We start from the raw sequence: 16,072 nt of genomic DNA on the forward strand, positions 1-16,072 counted from the left end.
CAGTCCAGGAAAAGATCCCTAATGGCCCATTCATGGCAAGGAGGCCAGGGCTCCTGCCCTTGCAGGACCACTGTGGGTTTAGAGAATGAGGATGTTCACCCAGGCTCCTCCTGCCTTTTCTGCACTTCACATGATCCCACTGATGCTGGTGCAACCTAGGAATGGAAGGGGTGCTCATATGACTGGGATGAAAATGCAGGCTTGGTGCCATATTCAGTTGATTAAAAAGCAATAAAACAGCAATATTTCTAGAACACCTGAGCTTGTGGACTGAGATTCATATTGGCTACACTAGAATTAATTCATGGCTAATTGATTTGAGGGGAAAATATTAATCTTTCACACCAAAGGGAGTCATTGACTTTACTCTCCAGCTGTCCTTTTCCTTCCGTATCCAACTCACTTTCTCATCTCTGGAAAGAGAATGGGGCTGGGAATCAGGACTTATCCAAACCTTGGCCTTGGATAAGCACTTAACTCCTGAATACGTAAACCCATGATGTGCCTGAGAGTCCCCCATTGGTGGAGGCTGAGGAAGGGGAGCAGGTTGTGGGGAATGTGTAGTGTGAAGAGTGCTGGGATGGCTCTGAGGACCGAGACTCAAAGTTTGATTTTTAATACTAATTTTTATGATCTTTGGCAAATTATTTAATTTTCCCTTCCCTAGTTTCCTAAACTGGAAAATATCATTTTTTTATGAGGACAAAATGCAATGGTATATATGGCAATGCTTTGTAAATTATAAAGTACTACACAAATTCAAGGACTTATTAACAATTAATCAACAAAGATTTTGAGAGCCTGAGGTATGGTGCTTGAGTCTGCAAGAAAAATGGAGAGGAGCTTATCAGGACTTCAGGTCTCAGTGAACTTGCAGATGAGTTCAGATGAGAACAAGTGTAATATACGTGAAATAATTAGGGGACACTTAACCAGAGGAAACTTTTTAAAAAGATTTATTGGGGCAGGATAAAGAGCTAGGGCCAGAGTTTTATATATTATTAAAAAATTATGAAATTAATGCAAATAAAAACAATTATTTACCAAGTCTTCTAATGTCTACCAAAACAAACCCAGATATATCTTCCCAGATATATTTCTTAATTTTTATTTTTTTCCTGGAACTCTGTGTATCATAGCAGCAGACAATTCCCATCCTAATCCGAGAGTTCAGATAAACTTCTCTGGGTGGGAATCTTCATATTGGTTAAATCCCAGATCACTAAAGATTCTTCTTTTTTGATTTCATGGAAGTAGCTTGTCTCTAAGCAGTGTGTGTTTTTTAATTAATTAATTAATTAATTATATGTTAGAAAAGGGGAGGAGGGGCTGTGGTAGAGGGAGAGGGAGAATCCTCAAGCAGACTCCCTGTTGAGTGCAGAGCCTGAGGCAGTTCTCGATCCCAGGACCCCGAGATCATGACCTGAGCTGAAATCAAGAGTCGGACGTTTAACTGACTGAGCCACCCAAGCGCCCCAGCAGTGTGTGTTTTATTTTTTTTTTTTATTTATTTTTTTTTTATAATTAATTTTATTTTATTATATTATGTTAATCACCATACAGTACATCCCCTGATTCTGATGTAAAGTTTGATGCTTCATTAGTTGCGTATAACACCCAGTGCACCATGCAATACGTGCCCTCCTTACTACCCATCACCAGTCTATCCCATTCCCCCACCCCCTCCCCTCTGAAGTCTTCAGTTTGTTTCTCATAGTCCATAGTCTCTCATGTTTCATTCCCCCTTCTGATTACCCCCCTTTTCTTTATCCCTTTCTTCCCCTACCGATCATCCTAGTTCTTATGTTCCATAGATGAGAGAAATCATATGATAATTGTCTTTCTCTGCTTGACTTATTTCACTTAGCATTATCTCCTCCAGTGCCGTCCATGTTGCAGCAAATGTTGAGAATTCGTTCTTTCTGATAGCTGAGTAATATTCCATTGTATATATGGACCACAGCTTCTTAATCCAGTCATCTGTTGAAGGGCATCTCGGCTCCTTCCATGATTTGGCTATTGTGGACAATGCAGCTATGAACATTGGGGTGCATATGGCCCTTCTCTTTACTACGTCTGTATCTTTGGGGTAAACACCCAGTAGTGCAATGGCTGGGTCATAGGGTAGTTCAATTTTTAACTTTTTAAGGGACCTCCACACTGTTTTCCAGAGTGGCTGTACCAACTTGCATTCCCACCAACAATGTAGGAGGGATCCCCTTTCTCCACATCCTCTCCAACAATTGTTGTTTCTTGCCTTGTCTATCTTTGCCATTCTAACTGGCGTAAGGTGGTATCTCAGTGTGGTTTTGATTTGAATTTCCCTGATGGCTAATGATTTTGAACATTTTTTCATGTGTCTGTTAGCCATTTGTATGTCTTCATTGGAAAAGTGTCTGTTCATATCTTCTGCCCATTTTATGATTTGTTTATTTGTTTCTCGTGTATTGAGTTTGAGAAGTTCTTTGTAGATCTTGGATACCAGTCCTTTATCTGTGGTGTCCTTTGCAAATATATTCTCCCATTCCGTGGGCTGTCTCTTAGTTTTTTTGACTGTTTCCTTGGCTGTGCAGAAGCTCTTTATCCTGATAAAGTCCCATAAGTTCATTTTATCTTTTATTTCTCTTGCCTTTGGCGATGTGTCGTGAAAAAGGTTGCTCTGGCCGATGTCATAGAAGTTGTTGCCTATGTTCTCCTCTAGAATTTTGATGGATTCCTGTCTCACATTGAGGTCTTTCATCCATTTGGAGTTTATTTTTGTGTATGGTGTGAGAGAGTGGTCAAGTTTCATTCTTTTGCATGTAGCTGTCCAATTTTCCCAGCACCATTTATTGAAGAGACTGTCTTTTTTCCACCGGATGTTTTTTCCTGCTTTATCAAAGATTAGTTGCCCAAAGAGCCGAGGGTCCATTTCTGGGTTCTCTATTCTGTTCCATTGGTCGATGTGTCTGTTTTTGTGCCAGTACCATGCTGTCTTTGTGATCACAGCTTTGTAGTACAGCTCGAAATCCGGCATTGTGATGCCCCCAGCTTTGTTTTTCCTTTTCAACAGTTCCTTGGAGATTCGGGGCCTTTTCTGGTTCCATACAAATTTAAGGACTATTTGTTCCAGTTCTTTGAAAAATGTCCTCGGTATTTTGATCGGGATAGCATTGAAAGTGTAGATTGCTCTGGGTAGTATGGACATTTTAACTATGTTAATTCTTCCAATCCATGAGCATGGAATATTTTTCCATCTTTTTATGTCTTCCTCAATATCTTTCAAAAGTGATCTATAGTTTCTAGGATATAGGTCCTTTACGTCTCTGGTTAAGTTAATTCCAAGGTAACGTATGGTTTTTGGTGTTATTGTAAATGGGATGGATTCCCTAATTTCTCTTTCTTCAGTCTCGTTATTCGTGTATAGAAATGCAACTGATTTCTGGGCATTGATTTTGTATCCTGCCACCTTACTGAATTGTTCTATAACTTCTAATAGTTTGGGAGTGGATTCCTTTGGGTTTTCCATATAGAGTATCATGTCATCTGCAAAGAGAGACAGTTTGACTTCTTCTTTGCCGATTTGGATACCTTTGATCCCTTTTTGTCTTCTGATTGCTGTTGCAAGGACTTCTAGTACTATGTTGAATAATAGTGGCGAGAGTGGGCATCCTTGTCGTGTTCCTGATCTTAAGGGAAAGGCTTCCAGCTTTTCCCCATTGAGAATAATGCTTGCAGTAGGCTTTTCATAGATGGCTTTTATGAGATTGAGAAATGTACCCTCTATTCCTACACTCTGAAGGGTTTTAATCAGGAAAGGATGCTGTATTTTGTCAAATGCTTTTTCTGCATCAATTGAGAGGATCATATGGTTCTTGAGTCTTTTCTTGTTGATATGATGTATCACATTGATTGATTTGCGAGTGTTGAACCATGCTTGCATCCCAGGTATGAATCCCACTTGGTCATGATGGATAATCCTTTTAATGTACTGTTGGATTCTATTAGCAAGGATCTTGTTGAGGATTTTGGCATCCATATTCATTAGAGAAATCGGTCTGTAATTCTCCTTTTTGAGGGGGTCTTTGCCTGGTTTGGGGATCAAGGTAATATTAGCCTCATAGAATGAGTTTGGTAGCTTTCCTTCTGTTTCTATTTTTTGAAATAGCTTTAGGAGAATAGGTATTATTTCTTCTTTGAATGTTTGGTAGAATTCCCCAGGAAAACCGTCTGGGCCTGGAGTTTTATTATTTGGAAGGTTGTTTATCACTGACTCAATTTCTTCATAGTTAATTGGCCTATTTAAGAAATCTATTTCTTCCTGTTTCAGTCTTGGTAGTTTATAGGTTTCCAGGAAGGCCTCCATCTCTTCCAGATTGTTTAGTTTTTTGGCATATAGCTGTTGATAAAAGTTTCTAATAATCCTTGCAATTTCAATGGTGCTGGTCGTGACCTCTCCCTTTTCAGTCATAATTTTAATAATCTCAGTCCTTTCTCTTTGTTTTTGGACAAGTTTTGCCAGTGGTCTGTCAATTTTATGGATTCTCTCAAAGAACCAGCTTCTAGTCCTGTTGATCTGCTGTACTGTGCTCCTGGTTTCTAATTCATTGATTTCTGCTCTAATCTTGGTCAACTCCTTCCTTGTCAGTGGGTTAGGCCTGTCCCTCTGTTGCTGTTCCAGTTTCTTGAGGTGAGAATATAGAAACTGCATTTTAGATTTTTCTATTCTTTTGAGTGAGGCTTGGATGGCTATGTATTTCCCCCTTAGGACTGCCTTTGCAGTATCCCATAGGTTTTGGACCGTTGTGTATTCATTCTCGTTGGTCTCCATAAATTGTTTAATTTGTTTTTTGATTTCCTGGTTTATCGAGTCATTCTTGAGCAGGATGGTTCTTAGCCTCCAAGTGTTTGAGTTTCTTCCAGGTTTTTCCTTGTGGTTGAGTTCCAATTTCAGAGCGTTGTGGTCTGAGAATATGCAGGGGATAATTTCAATCTTTTGGTATTGGCTGAGACCTGTTTTGTGTCCCAGAGCATGATCTATTCTTGAGAATGTTCCATGGGCATTTGAATAGAATGAGTATTCTTTGGTTCTGGGGTGTAGTGTTCTATATATATCTATGAGGTCCAACTCGTCGAGTATGGCATTCAAAGCCTTTGATTCTTTGCTTAGTTTTTGCCAGGGTGTTCTGTCTATTTCTGATAGTGGGGTGTTGAGGTCCCCTACTATTACTGTGTTCTTATCTATATGTCTCTTTATTTTGGTTAAGAGTTGGCTTGTGTATCTTGCTGCTCCCCTGTTGGGGGCATATATATTAATAATTGTCATATCCACTTGTTGAATACTTCCTTTAAGAATAATATAGTGCCCTTCTGTATCTCTCTCTATGGCCTCTAGTTTAAAATCCAGTCTATCTGATATGAGAATTGCTACTCCAGCTTTCTTTTGAGGTCCATTTGCGTGGAAGATGGTACTCCATCCCCTTACTCTAAGTCTGAATGCATCTTTGGGTTCAAAATGAGTCTCTTGTAGACAGCAAATGGATGGGTCATGTCTTTTTATCCAATCTGCAACCCTGTGGCGTTTTATGGGAGAGTTTAAGCCATTTAGATTGATAGAGATTATTGACAGATATGATTTTAATGATGCCATTTCTCTTTAAAGTCTTTGTATCGGTTGTGACTTGCTGCTCTGTATCACTCTTGGGGCCTTTTTACCTTTATAGAGCCCCCCTTAATATCTCCTGTAGGGCTGGTTTCGTGGTTACGAAATTGGTTAATGATTGGCGATTTTGGAACGTCTTTATTTCTCCATCAATTCTGAATGACAGCTTTGCTGGATAAAGGATCCTTGGCTGCATGTTTTTCTCTGAAAGAGCTTTAAAAATGCCCCCCCAAGCCTTTCTCTCATTCCAGGTCTCTGTAGACAGGTCTGACGTAATCCTGATACCTTTGCCTTGGTACGTGAGAAATTTCTTTGCCCTGGCCGCTTTCAATACTGTATCCTTGGATCTAATATTTGCGAATTGCACTATGACATGCCGTGGCGTAGGTTTGTCCTGGTTGAGCTTGGATGGGGTCCTCTCTGCCTCTTGGACACGAATGCTTGTTTCCCTTGCTAGATTAGGGAAGTTTTCAGCTACAATTTGTTCAAATATCTCTTCTAGACCTCTGTTTTTCTCCACCCCTTCAGGGATGCCGATGATTCTGACATTGGATCGTTTCATAGAGTCAGTAATCTCCCGTAATCTACATTCGTGGGCGTGGATTTTTTTAAGACCAGCTTCTATTTTCGTTTTTTCTTCTACTAACCCATCCTCCAATTCGCTAACGCGTTCCTCTGCCTCGGTGACCCTGGCCGTCAGAGCCTCTAGTTTTGACTGCATTTGGCTCATAGAATTTTTAATTTCTGTCAGATTCGCTCTCATTTCTGCCCTTAGGGATTCTATATTCTCAGCAACGCTTTCTCTGATGCTTTTTTCAAGTTTACTCATCATCTTGACCATTGTTGCTCTGAATTCCATTTCTGATAATTGGGATACATCCATATGTATTAATTCTGTGGCCGAGGCCAATTCTGTGGCAGAGGCCACAGACTCATTATCTTTTCTTTGCTGGGGGGGACTTCTCCTTCTCGTCATTCTGATGAAGAGAGATTGCAGGGTTGTCCAGAGCCCAAGTGTTGACTGGGACCCAGGCCGTGCGCCCTTGTTTTATAGAGATCTTAGGGATGTGGGCTTCTTCCTTAAAGAGTTTATTTATTTATTTGAGAGAGAGAGAGACAGTCAGCAAGAAAGGGAACCCAAGCAGAGGAGTGGGAGAGGAAGAAGCAGGTTCCCGGTGGAGAAGCCCGATGAAGGACTCCTTACGGAGCGTTGTGATCACACCCTAATCCGAAGACAGGTGCTTGGTGACTGCGCCACTCAGGCGCTCCGGGTTGTGGGCTTCTTGATTTTTCAGCCTGCCTTCTGGGGGAGGGGCCTGCCTGCAGGTACTCAGAAAACCCTGTTTGGGTAGAGTCTCTGTGTCCCTTGCGAGGGGGGATGGGGATGGGCACCCTGTGAGCCGGTATTTCCGGGCTTTTGTTCTCTGGCGGCTTTCCCTGGCGGTTTGCTATGCCTCTTCTGAGAGAGCAGCAGCGGCTGAAATTCAGCCTCTGTCTCAGAACAGAGGGATCGCGGATCGTTCTCCACTGATGTTCTGGCCACTTTAACTCTGTTTCTGTTGGTGCTGCTCAACCCTGCAGCATCCCGGGCTGTGCGCCCCACACCCGGCGTCCCAGCCCTCACTTCCAGGGCCGGCACGTCTCTGTCCTTTGTGTTTCCAACCCCGCCCGCCGCCAGCCGCCCCGCGCGGGCTCCCGGAGCTCCCCGTCTCAGTCTGGTGTCTCACGGGTGCTGACCGCGAGTCCGCCTGCTCCCCCGTGCAGGTGGCCCTCCAGCCGCCAGCCGCCCCGCGGACGCTCCCGGAGCTCCCGGTCTCAGCCTCGATCCAGTGAGCACACCGGAGCTCCGGAGCTCCGTGAGATGCTTGGTGGTGCACGCTCCCGGCTCACGGACTCAGTCTGCCGTTTCCAGAGTGCGGGTCCGCGGTCCGCCCGCTCCCCGGTGCAGGTGGCCCGCCAGCCGCCCTGCGCGCGCGCTCCTGGAGCTCGCGTTCTAAGTCTGTTGTCTCGCGGGTGCCGTCCGCGAGTCCGCCTGCTCCCCCGTGCAGGTGGCCCGCCAACCGCCAGCCGTCCCGCGTGCGCTCCCGGAGCTCCCTTCTCAGCCTGCTGTCTCAAGCGTGCGGGTCCGCGGTCTGTCCGCTCCCCCTTGCAGGTGGCTACCGCTTCCCGGCGCCCTGACACGGCGGCTCCCTCCCCCTTCTGTTTAGCTTCCGATATCTGTGCGCGGTTTCACGGCTCCCCGCTTCGTACCTCGATACTCAGCGCTGGAGATGTTCATTTGTAGAGATCCAGATGTATCTTCCTGCGTCTCAGGCTGATTCCGTGGATATTCCTGCCGGTCTGGTACCTATCCAGCTCAACTCAGGGGACCGGCTGAAAAAGGGGTCCCCTACTCCTCCGCCATCTTTAATCCAAGGCCCAGCAGTGTGTGTTTTAAAAAGAAATGATACTAAGTGTCAGGCGTCATCATGCTTTACATAAATTAAGCTGTTTATATCTCTCTCACAACAGTCTTCTGAGTTAGGTGCCCTTTTTTTCATCAGTATCCCCGTTTTATAGAGAGGAAGGTGAGGCGCAGAGAAATGAAGAGCAAGCTATGCGGCCGACTCCGGGGCCCTGCACGTAACCAGTGCTCTCTGTGTTGTTAACCAAGCATGGAGTCATCCCTGATTTCTTGACCTTTGCTCACAATGACATTTATATACTGTACAGTGTAGAATACCCAGAGTTCTCAGGGATAGTTCTTTCTGGAAACATTGTTTTATTTCATTTCAAGAGAGAATATCTATGACAGTCCGTTCACTGTAGGAACAGTCTGTGAAGACGATATCCCAGCAATACCAGGACTTTCCTTTGTGCTAAGGATTCTCCAGAGTCAAAAAACTGGAATCCTGAGTCCTAAACTCATATATAAATGACAATTTGAGGAGGGGCAAAAAAAAAAAAAAGAAAAGAAAAAAAAAGGAAAAGGAAACAAAGAAGGAAATAACAGAATGAAGTCTTGAAAAGACAGAATGGAAAACAACATATCCCAGATTTATTTTAGCACATCTCACTTGAATTCAGTGCATATTGTGAACATTTTTTTTACTGAGGTATTTGAATTTCCAGAGATTTTTTTTCTTTCTATTAGTTCATCCTTTCATTTATAAAAATTTTATGTCAGGTATTTGCATGTCCAGATACGTACCTTTAGGGCAAAAGTAGCTACTTACATACCTAAAAATAAATCATTTGTATAACAAAAATGTTGAATAAAAAATATTAGGCTTATGGGCAGAGAATTCTATTCATGATTAATTTGTATTTGTTAAACAAACCCACATGGTACTGTATATTGTTTTGAAAAAAAACATGGAGATCTGTAATAAAGCTATTACACAAGCAACAATAATAAAATTTTACAGTTGTGATGATTGCGTATTTTATCTCTCTATTACACCCTACACATCTTCAGACATTCGGGGAACATTTTGAAGAATGAGGAAGAAGTTAACCTAATGGCAATTATATTAAATTGCCAACACCTATTTGTGATACTGAACTAAACATTGTCATATTAGCTGGCAAGTTTAGATGAAGAAACTGGAGCTTGCTTGAGAAGCCTGGCAGTAAAAATTTCCAGCGTGTAATAAAAAAACTAGTTTTACGTCCTTAATGATCTTCTTTCTCCTTCCTTCCTTCTTCCCTTTCTCTGCCCCTCTCTTCTTTTTCCCGTTTGTTTCTTCCTTTAGCACATATTTATTGTCTATTATATTCCAGTCTTTGTTCCTGGCACTCAGAGTGCAACAAGACAGATGTGGTTTCGTCTCTTTTGGGGCTTACATTCTAATCAAGGTCTCTCCAGTGATGTTTCTGTTTTCATTTTTACTGCCATCTCTTGTGAATAAACACGGCCTATTGTAACGAGACTTCTGACTGCCTTCCTGGATGTCAGCTTTCTCCCTCTATTCTGTTTAGCATATGGCCACCAAATAAATCTTTCTGGCATGTGACTTAGATGAATTCTCCGTACAACGAGGGCCATAATACTATCCCATATGGTTAAAGGGAACTAGCAGGTTAAGACTTAACACAGTAAGTTCCCATTAGATATTGGTCCATGTTGTTACTCCAGAGTCTTCATTGGCTTTTCCCTTCCCACTAGGAAAATGTTAGCCTCTCATGCCTCACTTGTACTTCCCCAAGGCTTTGTTTAGGGCTCAACATATATCATGTTAGTGCAGTTCTTTTTGGTTTACCATTTATGGTACAGATAGTTTCAGGTTAGGTTTTATAAAATAACTCAGTCCTAAAGTGATGATCCTCTGTGGATAATAGGGAGACACTCTTTGTCTAGAGTACCGTTCAGTATTTTAGGTTCTGCTCCGTCAGCCTATGTTCAAGGTGTCCGTATATGGGGTATTGTTACTTCTAAGTTATGCTGATAACTTTTACATGTCTAAAATAGAAGTCATAGTGTCCCCTTCTGACTTCTCCCTCTTCCTCATTGTGCTACCCACAATGGTAAATGGCACTGCCAAGCAACCACTTGCTGAGTCCAGAGACCCTGGAGTCATCCTTGACTTCTTTCTTTCTTTACTGCCCCAAGGAGTTCCTAAATAAAGCCTAGAGGTTCTAATTTCCAAATGTTTTCCCCTACCCAACCCCATATCTCCTATTCTGGTCTAAAGTATCAGTCTTCTCTTCTGGCTGGGTTTCCACAAGAGCCTCCTACCTTGGTGCCTTGCTTCTACTTTTGCCTTCTACAGCCTATTCCCACATGGCAGCCAGAATGAATCTTCTGAAACATGAAATTATATTAAGAACCTGAGTCTCCTGCTGTCCCAGTGACTTCTCGTCACCCTTAGAAGCAATGCAGATGCCTTCCAGAGGCCCTTCGTGACTTGGCTCCTGGCCATGTCTTTAGTTTTATACCCCTTTCATCTGTTGCTCATAGCCTTCCAGCCACACTGGCCTTTTACTGTTCCTCTGACTCACTGCACCTGCTGTCTCCTAAGGGACTTAAACTCCTGAAGCTTTAGTTTCCTCTGTACAAAGGGGATATTTGTATAGTTGAGAGTTTCTGTCGCACGATGCTTGGAGAGATTACAATGGATTAGGCTTGTAAAGTGTGAGACACTGGGCTAGCATATAGTAATTTCTCAATACATTTTTATCATTGTTCTCCTTTTAATACAAGCCCTCAATTTTCCAGGTGTCCTTGATGTCCCACTGGCAAATCAAATTCAGTATTTTCAACCTGAACTCACGACCACTTCCCCTCAAACCAGTTCTTTTTCTTGGCATTCCTATTTAGGTTAAGGTCGTCACCATTTTTCTAGATCCCTGTCCTTAAACCTCTGTCCTTGCTGACTCCTCTCACACCCTTGCTCAGTCACCAAGTTCTGTTGATTCTGTTTCTGAAAATTTCCATTGGGACACCTGGGTGGCTCAGTTGGTTAAGCATCTGCCTTCAGCTCAGGTCATGATCCCAGGGTGCTGGGATCGAGTCCCGCATTTGGTTTTCTGCTCAGCAGGGAACGTGCTTCTCCCTCTGCCTGCCAATCCCCCTGCTTGTGCTCTCTCTCTCTCTCTCTGATAGATAAATAAATAAAATAAAATAAAAATGGGATGCCTGGGTGGCTCAGTCAGTTGGGCCTCTGCCTTCACCTCAGGTCATGATCCCAGAGTCCTGGGATTGAGTCCCGAGTCGGGCTCTTTGCTCAGAGGGGAGCCTGCTTCTCCCTCTTCCTGCTCTGCCTGCTTGGCCTGCTCTGCCTGCCACTCACCCTGCTTGTGCTCTCTCTTTCTCTGACAAATAAATATATAAAAATCTTAAAAAAAAATTTCCATCTATCCCCATCTTGTCTATCTCAATGCTACCACCCTAAACACTCATAGTAACTTCCTAACTGACCATCCTGCCTCTGGTCTCTTGTTTTTACTCTCCTTTTAGTTGTGGAGTTTGTTCTTTCAGTCTTCAGGTTGATTTCTAGGGTATTAGAATTATTTGATAGTTACCAAGTTGTGCTTGTGGGGCAAGATGAGCTCAGGGTCCTCCTAATCCCCTGCCATCTTCTCTCTGGTCTCTTCTTTCTAAGTGATTCTGCAAACCACTCTGAGATTCCTAGGGCTTGACTTAGCCCTGGGCTTATTCCTGGGCTCAAAAATCTTCAAAATCTTCCCGTCCCCTACAGAAGAAAGGTTCTGTGATGTGGCCTGTTATTTAAGTTCTCTGTATTTGTTGGGGCTCTCCAGAGAAACAGAACCAATAGGGTGTGTGTGTGTGTGTGTGTGTGTGTGTGTGTGTGTGTGTGTATGGAGATGTATTATATGGGATCGCTCACATAAAAATGGAGCCCGGCCAGTTTGAAATCTGCAGAGTGGGCTGCCAGGCTGCTGATGTTGCAGCTGCAGTTGGAAGGCCGGCAGGGTGGAGACCCAGGAGAGCTGATGTTCCAGTTTAAGTTCAAAGGCATTCTGCTGTAGAACTTGGAAGAGCCAATGTTGCAGATGAAGTCTGAAGTCAGTGTACTGGAGAATTTTCTATTGCTCAGGGGAGGCTGTTTTTGTTTTTACTGTTGTTGTTTTGTTTTTATTTTGTTGTTGTTCTATTCAGGCCTTCAGTCGATTGGATGAGACCCACTTACATTATGGAGGGCAGCCTGCTTTACTCAGAGTGCACCAATTTAAACGTTAATCTCATTCCCAAACACTCTGACTGAAACACCCAGAATAATGTTTGGCCAAATATCTGGGCACCACATGGCCCAGCCAAGTTAACATATAAAGTTAAAAGCCAGTATCTTAACAATCCCCCTTTGGATAGGCCAGCACATGCTCTTTACTTACGACTCCTACTTAGCTCATGTTGAAGTTTAAATCAGCAACCCTCTGTGTGTTTCTTGTTTTTTTTTTTTTTTCCAATAATAAGTAAAATATTATTAAAATGATCCATTGTTCATAGAGGAATTTAGAACACCTGTTGGCCTCTGCCTTTTTATTTCTGTTCGTAGGCAGCAGAGGCTGCTGGGTATGAATTCCTTTAGTTACCAAAAAACCCCTTGAAGCCCCAAACCCAATAGCAATCCAGCAAATGAAAAAAAAAATCTATCATTTGTCGAACTGAACATGAACCATGTACTACACCAAATAGTCCCGAATGATGGTTTTTATTCTTCCCATTTTGCAGCTGACAACACCAAGGCTCAGGGAAACTGAGAGGGTTTAAGTAATTCTCCTGAAGATATATTATAAATCGCTAAACTGGGTTCATCCTGGGAAATTAAAAAACAAAAGCACACAAAAAAGAAAATGAAAAACAAAACAGAACAAAACAAAAACTCTAACACCTTGATCTTCCCCCAACCCTGAGAGATTCTAATTTAAGAAGTAGGGCCTAGGGGTCTGCATTTCTAATGACCTCGGCAGGAGATTCTGATATGTAGACTACTCTTTGAGAAACACTGACCAAGGGAAATGAGCTTGTGAACATGAATAAATGAGCTCACAGACACAGAACTGCTGTGGGTTAGTGTTCAGTTCTCTCAAACCAGCCATTTGGTATTTCAGATAAATTGAAAGGAGGACAATAACATTTAGACAACAGGGCTCACAGCAGAGTAGTTTAGTGCAACACAAGGAACATGCTTCTCACATGGGGAGATATGGGATAGCTCACAATAGGAGGGCTTGAAATAATTATAAAGGAATGCCCTGAGCGGAAGACCAGTTAAAGAGTGGACTTAATAGAGTTACCTAGACATGCCAGGATCCTGTGTTTCTGCAGATAGATAATCCAGTGTCAGCTCAGACCCTACCTGGAAGAGATCTGGGAGAGACAACCTCCTCCATTCACAGATGAAAACACAGCACGTACAACCAGGACTCATTGTTTTTAGTTTAAGGAGAGAATAGCCCAGCTTGGTCCCAAATAAGCGGTGGGGGGTATTTGAGTGTGATTTCTGGAGGATGGGATCTGTCACAAAAATAAATTACAAACAGTGACCCAAAATGAGCTTTGAGCAAATTCTTAATGAAAAGCTATGGGTCTTCTGCCTGTTGTAACATGGTCTTAATATAAGGTCAGAACACTGAAGTGCAGAACTGAGCCACACGGCAAGAAAACATTTACAGAACCCAGAAGGAGTCGTCTAGAATGCCTAGGAGCAAAGATGTTGTCCTGGTTCTTCTCACCAGTGACTAAACACTTTGAATCCCCTTCATTGTGTGTGTGTGTGTTTATGTGAGTGTGTGTATAAAATATATATGTATTTTGACTATAAATTAATTGCATTATAAATTTGTGTGTGTGTGTGTGTGTGTGTAAATGCAACATTTTAGGGTAGTGTATTTTCAGTTATTTCCATATAATCCATTTGTGGTCTTCATAAAACTCTGAGTTCAAGTTACTCCAAGTATGGCAACCAGATTGAATGGGTCTAAACATTAAAATTGTTACAGTAAAAAAACCATATAAAGTGAAAATGCCTTGTTAGTCATTGCTTCATTTCATTTAAGACAGTACAAAGAGAAACAGGATTGCAGAAAGTAGGTATTGCTTATCTCAAATAATGAAACCAAAAAACCTGGAAGGGGAATATAAAACACAAAAGCAAACTTCAAGGTTTACCTACAGCAGTGATGTAGATTGCATCATACATAGTGATATTTCCCATTTTATTAACAGTTATATATTTGCAAGTTTTGAAGTGAATGTTACCTATTCCAAGTTACAAAATATATCTTCAGCTCATTTAAAACAAAGGCAGGATGACAGATTCTACACATGAGAATTTTTACCAGTACCATAGAATTCTAACACTGCTTTTTGCATATCAGGGATTTTTTGGCAACAGAGAGCACCACGGAACAGGAACATATTAAGGAATTCATCTATAAACTGATTGCAGTTTTGCAAATGCCAAATGCTTACTTAAGGTATTTGATATTTCACAGAGCTGGTAAAAGGATTTTCTTTTTTTCTCTAGTTTCTTTCATTCTATTCCTGCACTCGGCCTCAGAAATCAACTTGCCAGGCTGCATCATCTTTTATTTGTCTTAATTTCCAGAAATGCTCTTCCTGCATTAACAGTTAATGCTACATAGTACTTTTTAAATAGAAAGCAGATAAAAAATACACATCTGAAGAATGAATCAGAACAACGGCAAAACTAGAGTCAAAGATATTTTCTTTTATTCCATGCGCCTGTCAAAAGGATTGAAAAGATGTTTGTTCTTCTTCAAAGGTAATATATGTATTCTGCCAAGCCCAGGGCCTAGCATAGAGTGGACACTCACTAAATGGTAGTAATTTTTAAAAATCCCTTTAAGGATTTATTGGCAGAAAAAAATTTTTGACTCTTCGAAGAAAACTTTCATTTTTTATAAAATGAGTAATTAGAATTATAGACTCTCCCTTGTTTACCTATTTTATAGAACTAACAGAGGTGGAGAACTAAATTTAGTGCTTAACTTCAGTAATTACCTCATTCTAATACTTAGCACATCTATTTCTAGTTTTTTTACAATTATAAAACATTAGCTGTCTCCTATTATTTGGGTTTTAACATTCTGATCAGCTTCAGAATTTTTTTAAATTTAGTGTCGAATGTTTGAAATATTTCAAATATTGCTCCTTCCCTCGGTGGCCGTGGCGGATTGTGCAGACTTGGCCGAGTTAAGGCTGGAGACCTTCTCACCGGTGGCAAGGGAGGCGCTGCTTAAACTGGTAGAAGAGCTGGAGGCGGAGCTGTCCCAGCTGCGGGCCACCGGAGCCACAGGCTGTGCGGCTTCCCAGCTCTCCCGGATCCAAGTTGTTCGCAAACCCCTCGCCAGTGTTCTCACTGTCACCCACCAGACTCAGCAAGAGAACTCAGGAAATTCTACGAGAGTAAGCAGTACAAGCCCCTGGATCTGCGGCCCCAGATGACACGTGCCAGGTGCTGCCGGCTGAACAAGCAGGGGGAGAACCTGACTACCAAGAAGCAGCAGCAGAAGGAGCGGCTGTACCCGCTGAGGGAATCCGCGGTCAAGGGACGAGAACCCGCATCAATAAAACACAAACACACTGGAAAAAACCATTCATATGTCACAGGAAAAATAGTCAGGATAACCCATTTGTGCCCCCACTTAAAAAACAAAAAAACCTGATGTTTTACGAAATTAAGAACTCTTTTTAAAAAGAGAATTCTGAGAGAAGCAAAAATATTAATTTATGCTATATTTTAACACTTCGGAGTGTTGTGCTATATACACAGATATGTGAACAGAATCTGACACACGTGTGCCCTGATCCTGTTACTGCTGCTTCCTGTTGGGTGATCTTGGCAGTTAATCAGCCCCCTCTGTGCTTCTTTCCTTATCAGTAAAATTTAAAAAAACAATTCCTATCATTCATAGTTGTAAGGATTTATAATAGTTTGTGCAGCAAACCTAAGACAAAGCCTG

The 16,072-nt window shown here is 42.1% G+C and overlaps 1 pseudogene; it reads left to right on the plus strand.

Moving 5' to 3' along the window:
* The first annotated feature begins 15,233 nt into the window (after positions 1-15,233).
* LOC100466063 lies at positions 15,234-15,775 on the plus strand (annotated as a pseudogene).
* The last annotated feature ends 297 nt before the right edge of the window (positions 15,776-16,072 follow it).

The sequence above is a fragment of the Ailuropoda melanoleuca genome, chromosome 14 (assembly GCF_002007445.2).
Source record: "Ailuropoda melanoleuca isolate Jingjing chromosome 14, ASM200744v2, whole genome shotgun sequence".
Lineage (NCBI taxonomy): Eukaryota > Metazoa > Chordata > Mammalia > Carnivora > Ursidae > Ailuropoda > Ailuropoda melanoleuca.